This window comes from Herpailurus yagouaroundi, unplaced genomic scaffold, assembly GCF_014898765.1.
Source record: "Herpailurus yagouaroundi ecotype Mexico unplaced genomic scaffold, PumYag 66679, whole genome shotgun sequence".
NCBI classification, from domain to species: Eukaryota; Metazoa; Chordata; class Mammalia; order Carnivora; family Felidae; genus Herpailurus; species Herpailurus yagouaroundi.
Window position 1 is genome coordinate 1 of NW_024419595.1, and position 6,582 is coordinate 6,582.

At 48.1% G+C, this 6,582-nt stretch overlaps 1 long non-coding RNA gene across 1 annotated transcript; it reads left to right on the plus strand.

The window, feature by feature from the left end:
- Nucleotides 1–352: 352 nt before the first annotated feature.
- On the plus strand, nt 353–6,535 carry LOC121024663 (uncharacterized). The gene is made up of 4 exons (XR_005787784.1): nt 353–482; nt 3,005–3,093; nt 5,436–5,526; nt 6,443–6,535. It is a non-coding gene; the product is annotated as an uncharacterized LOC121024663 (long non-coding RNA).
- Nucleotides 6,536–6,582: the final 47 nt, after the last annotated feature.

The window sequence follows — 6,582 nt, forward strand, 5'->3', positions numbered from 1 at the left end:
AAATAAATAAACGTTAAAAAAAAAAAAATTAAAAAAAAAAAAAAAGTCCCAGAGCACCTGGGTGGCTCAGTCAGTTAAGCATCTGATTCTTGTTTTGGCTCAGGTCATGATCTCCTAGTTCGTGAGGCTCTGTGCTGACAGTGTGGAGCTTGCTTGGGATTCTCTATCTCTGTCTCTATCTCTGTCTCTGTCTCTGTCTCTCTCTGTCTTTGCTCCTCCCCTGCTCACGCTCGATCTCTCTCTTTCTCAAAATAAATAAATAAACTTAAAAAAATGTACCACATCAATTTTAATAGTGGTCAGAAGCATTCATATAGTACTCATTCTAACCACGAAAATAATCTGGTTTGGTATGATTAATAATATTACATTTAGCTTTTCTCCTGTACTTTATCTAATAGGTCAAAAAATTTGCGACTTACGTGGTTGCTGCTGGACTTCAGTATGGAGTGGAAGGAGGCATCTTACATTATTTTTTCAAGGTATGAGTTTTCAATGACTGAAGTTTTTTTTTTAAAGCATTTTACCATAAGGTTATACAATTTGAAGATTTTTTTTTTCTATTTTCCTTTCCTGTTACTAACAATTCGTATTTACCACTCTCTCGGCATAATAAGGGAACAAGATGGATCTCCTTTCATTCATGAGACAAACGTCGATGCCTCCCATGGGCCGGAAACCATTGTAGATTCGGGGAATCCGATGCCGTAATAAAATCCCTGCGTTGGGGCGCCTGGGTGGCGCAGTCGGTTGAGCGTCCGACTTCAACCAGGTCACGATCTCGCGGTCCGGGAGTTCGAGCCCCGCGTCAGGCTCTGGGCTGATGGCTCGGAGCCTGGAGCCTGTTTCCGATTCTGTGTCTCCCTCTCTCTCTGCCCCTCCCCCGTTCATGCTCTGTCTCTCTCTGTCCCAAAAATAAAAATAAATAAATAAAAAATAAAAATAAAATGAAAATTAAAATAAATAAATAAATAAATAAAAAATAAAATAAAATCCCTGCGTTTGTGGGGCTTGGATTCCACTGGGGAAGAGGAGGAGAGTAGTAGGCAAGGGCCAAATTAGCCAGTACACGTTGAGTACTTCAGCTGTTGAAAAACAAAATGGAAAGCAACAAAGCAGAGAAAGGCAGAAAGAGAGCCGGCGGTAGGGCTAGGAGGTTGTATCTTGGATATGATGGTCGGGGAAAGCCTTTCTCATGAGGGGACATGTGAGCAGGAAGTGAAAAGGGAGGCGGCTCCTTCGCTTTCTGGGGGAAAGGCAGCGGGAACTGTAAGCACGAAGACCGGAGGCAGCAATGTGTGGGCTGTGTTAAGGGACAGCAAAAAGCTGCGTGGGGCCGAAGTGTGGGACAATGGTAGGTGATGATGTCCATTTGTAGTCTCTCCTTATCGGTTCTCAGCTACCCCTCACCCACCTGACCACTGAATGTTGGCTTTCTCAGGTTCCTGCCCCAGACCCTCTGGTCTTCTCTGTCTACACTCTTTCCCTGGGTGGGTCTGTCCATTCCCGTGACTGGGGCCAATGACTCTCAAACGTAAGTTTCTCCAGCAGGGCTCTCTCCTTAGTCCTAGCTCTGTACATCTGGCTGCCTATTTATTCGACACCTCACTTTGGATGGTTCACAAACCCAAACTCCACCTACGGTCACCCCCAAACCTGCCGTTCCTATAGGACCTCATCTCCGAAAATGGGACCTTCTTCCACCCAGCCGCACCAACCACAACCCAACCCCTCCCTCCTTCTCATCCATCACGAAACCCCCCAGTACTGTAGAGCCAACCTCCCCAGTATCTCCCTTCTCTCCAACCGCGCTCCCCCAGTCCTCCACCCACGGGCTGGGGAGGGCAGACATCTCTTGTCTGCACAACTGTCCTGACCTCCACCTTCCCGTTTCAACTCTTAATCCCCATCATTCTTGCTAGTGGCAACAAAAGCAAATCTGATGTCAATTCTTCGGTGGTTTACTGCTTCAAATTCAACGGTCTACTGCTTAAAGTTCTTCAGTGGTTTTGCAGAGTCCAAAATATCTTACAAGATCCAGTGGTTTGCTGTGGCCCCCACGCCTACCTCTTTGACTGTTTAAAAGTCACTTAAGGGGCTCCTGGGTGGCTCAGTCGGTTAAGTGTCTGACTCTCAATTTCAGCTCAGGTCATGATCTCGGGGTCGTGAGATTGAGGCCCACATTGGGCTCTGCAATGACAGTTTGGAGCAGTACCTGACAGCTGAACAATACCCAGACTGTCTGTTTACTGAAATACCTAATGCAGGGAAAAGACAAGGACTTGGACCCTGAAGACCAGGGTTCAAATCCAGACTCCCTAACTCATCAGAAATGTAGCCTCCTGCAGAATACTTTATCAACTAAGCATTTCATCTATGAACTGATACTAATTACCCCTGGCCCTGTGGAAGGAATTTTAGACTTGAATTCACATTTTTTGGTAAGAGTGGAAGGTGTCACGCATATGAAAACGTTTCCTTTCTGTATAGACGCCACGCAGATGACTCCTGAAGAGAGCCAGGAAAGAGATTTCTTGTAAAGTATTTCAGCCCTGAGGTTACACTATTTCTCTTAATAGGACTCGATCAGCAACTAAATCCCATCAGAACTGGTTTTCAGGGGTGCCTGGGTGGCTCAGTCTGTTGAGCGTCCAGCTTCGGCTCAGGTTATGATCACACAGCTTGTGACTTCAAGACCCCATCAGGCTCCATGCTGACAGCTCAGAGCCTGGAGCCTGCTGCTTCGGATTCTGTGTCTCCCTGTCTCTCTGCCCCTTCCCTGCTCTCTCTCTCTCTCTCTCTCTCTCTCTCTCTCTCAAAAATAAATAAACATTAAAACAATTTTTTTTAATAAAAAAAAGAAAGAACTGATTTTCAAAACATCCCCTTAGGCGATGACTTCATCAGATAAGTGGGTCTTTCGGATGCCCCTGACTATGGCTGTGTGTGTGAGCCATAATAGTTATGTATAACCAGGGAAAATACGCTTTTGCTTTTCTTTTAGATGGCTTGGTTGGGTGAGGTCCCTGCGTTGCCAGTGTTTGGAGATGGAACAAATGTAATCCCAACAATCCATGTTCTTGATCTAGCAGGGTAAGTATCGTCCTAGAGATACGACTTCTCTAGAAGTAATTGACTAACGTGCTGGTGTTGGAGTGAGCCTGGAGTGAGCACTTACACACGCCACAACCCTCACATGTGTTATTGTATTTATTCTTGGCAACGACCCTATGCAGAAGGTGTGGTTATTATCTCCAGTTTGCATCTGGTGGAATAGGGTCCACCATCTAAAAGTGCTCTACTTTGGGGGCACCTGGGTGGCTCAGTCGGTTAAGCGTCCGACTTCGGCTCAGGACATGATCTCGCGGTCCGTGAGTTCGAGCCCCGCGTCGGGCTCTGTGCTGACAGCTCAGAGCCTGGAGCCCGTTTTGGATTCTGTGTCTCCCTCTCTCTCTCTGACCCTCCCCCATCATGGGAGGAGAACAGAGGGGATTAAGAACAGAGCTCTGTCTCTCTCCGTCTCAAAAATAAATAAACGTAAAAAAAAAAAAAAACATTTAAAGTGCTGCACTTTGGATGACAAGTTCCAGGTCATCTTTTAGACTGTTCTCCCACAGAACAGCATGCCTTCCAATTCGGGAAAAGATAAGACTGTGTTATGTGCATTCTGGGGACCTACTCTCTTGTTCCTCTGTCTCAGGTGAGAGTGTTGTGTCCAGCCTACCAACTTTATTAAGTTCCAGAAATCAGATCGCAAATTCTAAACCTGAAGCAGGTGTTTTTGGCAATTGTAGGCCACTTGAGCACACGTGTTTCACACTCACACTGTATCCCAGCGCTAGGCTCCAGACACGTCTGGAGAGCCTTCCTCTTTGCAGACCCTGACTTGGACACTGGGGTCAGAGAGAGGGTTCACTGTATTTATGGTTTATCACTTGTACATTTTAGGTTCCGGGGGCTTTATTCTACTGCCCTGTTGCACCCCCCCCCCCCCCCCCTCCCACCCACCCCCCGCCAGGAGTGAGCAGTTCAGCCCTCCCCTGAGACTCTGGCTTCTAGATTCCAGTGGTCATTTAGGCAATTAGTCGTAATCCCGGGCGGGTTTACAAATTTACTGGGAAACCATGAAGCTTAGATTTCAAGACCGCCACCACTACTTGGGTCTCTTCCAAGGTCCTAAATTTAAGTTTTATTATTTTTCTTAAAGACGTGTCCTCCAAATTATATCAACTCCAGACTGCGTGCAAAACCTAGATCTGTTCTAGCCAACATGTAACACTGGACATGGAAACGCTGAAACGTACCCTTCTTTCCAGCGGACACTTTACATTATTACATTATTAGGTTTTAAAGATGTGAAAGAATCCTTTACATTATGAACACAAAATACCGGAGCGCCTGGGTGGCCCAGTCAGTTGGGTGTCCGACTCTTGATTTCGGCTCAGGTTATGATCCCAGGGTCGTGAGACTGAGCCCTGAGTCAGGTTCTGCGCTAAGTGTGGAGCCTGCTTCAGATTCTGTGTCTCCCTCTCTCTCCGCCCCTCCCCTGCTTGCACTCTGTCTCTCTCAAAAACAAATAGACATTAAAAAATAATAATATGGGGGTGCCTGGGTGGCTCAGTCGGTTAAGCGTCTGACTTTGGCTCAGGTCATGATATCACGGTTCGTGAGTTCAAGCCCCTCATCAGGCTCTGTGCTGATGGCTCAGAACCTGGAGCCCGTTTCCGATTCTGTGTCTCCCTTTCTCTCTCTGACGCTCCCCCGTTCATGCTCTGTCTCTCTCTGTCTCAAAAATAAATAAACGTTAAAAAACAAAAAACAAAAAAAAAAGAAAAAATAATAAGATGGGGACAGCAACGGTACCCGCCTGGTAGACTTGTGAGAAGTCAGGGAGGGAACACCCAGAAAGCCCACGGCACAGTCTTCGCCCAGAGGCGGGCCGAGGATGTTGGCAAACGTGACTGACCCAGGGCAGGAAATCTTAGCCCCTGACCTGCCTCTTAGTGCCACGCAGTTCCCCAAAGACAGCCACGGCTTCTCTGAATCTGTGTCTGACTTTGTGAAACCCCCTCTCCGGAGCACTTGAGAGACTCCCAGGAGCCCCTGGGTGAGCAGATTTCACAAACTGAAGTCCTGCTGGTCGTCAGGTGCCCTTTGTTGCGCACCGGGAGAATCTGGAGGCAGACGGATGGCCCCTCAACTCCTGGCCTTTCTACTTTCCCAGCGGCTCTTCAGCCCCGGGAGTGTCACTGGACTTTACCCGCTTCCCCGTCCGTAGAGACTGCCATCCCTCCCTCCCACCGCCCCCAGCCGACCACATTAGCCATGGAGGGAGATGCTGGCTGGCCCATGGCGGCGGTGGACGGTGAACCCTACTTGACCACATCTCTTTTGCTTCCTCCCCTCTGGCGATGGCTTCTCCTGGTGGGCGGCAGAGTGATTCAAAACATAATAGACCACGTGCCCAAGCTTCACTACCTGGTTGCTGTGGACGAGTCCATTCACACCCTGGAAGACTTGGTCAAGGTACAGCTGTTTCATCCCATATTTGACGGCATTTCTTAAATTGTCTCACCCCCTGACGTATAGCCATGGAATCGGGTGCGCCGGCAAGACTGGGGGCTCCCCAAACGGAAGAGCCTTAAAACCAGAGTCACTATCTGCGTTTGCCGTGTGTGTGCTGGGAAATTTACCATCAAGATGGCCTCTCTCCAGTCTGCACGGAAGAAAGTAGGAGAGGCCACTGTGGGGACAAGACACACACGAATCACACACGGGGTCACTAAAATGTTTCTGGGACACTTGCCCCAAAGTACTGACATGGTCGGGTTCCTCAAACCTACTAGCAGCTTCCAGAGGCCCTAGGTCTGGGGCGGGGAGGGGTTCCCCTCTCCAAGGCAGGCCGCTTGTCAACCTGGAGCCCAGCTAGCACAGTGAGTGTGGCCTTCCTCCAACCACCCCCTGCTCATCTTTAACATTCAGCTCAGATCTCCTCCTCTGCACCCTCCCTGCCTCCTTCCCACCTCCCCCAACTGGCCAGGCACCTCTTTTCCCAGCACCCCCTCCTCCAACTGCAGACTTTCCACATAATCTTCTGTGTACGTGTTTGCCACCCCCCCCCTCCGCCGCCCACAGACTGAGAGCCCCTTGAGAGCAGGGATCCGGCCTCACTCACCTCTGTCTCCAGTCCCTGGCCGGTAGTGGTGAACGTTGAATACTTGAATACTTGTTAACAAATGAATCAGTGAATACCCTCAGTGCACTCCCCTCTGCTTTGCAAAAAAAAAAAAAAAAATATATATATATATATATATATACACACACACACACACACACACACACACATATACATATATATTCACTTATGTTTACATTCATTTGAGAAATTTTATATGAAAATCTTATAGGCAAGCCAAATAATATCCCTGTTTTTCTCTAACAGTGCATCAGTAAAAATACTGGCCCTGGGAAAATCCAGAGACTCCCCAAAGAAAATGCTTTCCTAACCAAGGACTTAACAGTAAGTACTGAAGAGAGTCTTTTCCAAAATGCATCGGTTCTCGGGGGATTTGGAGTCAGAAC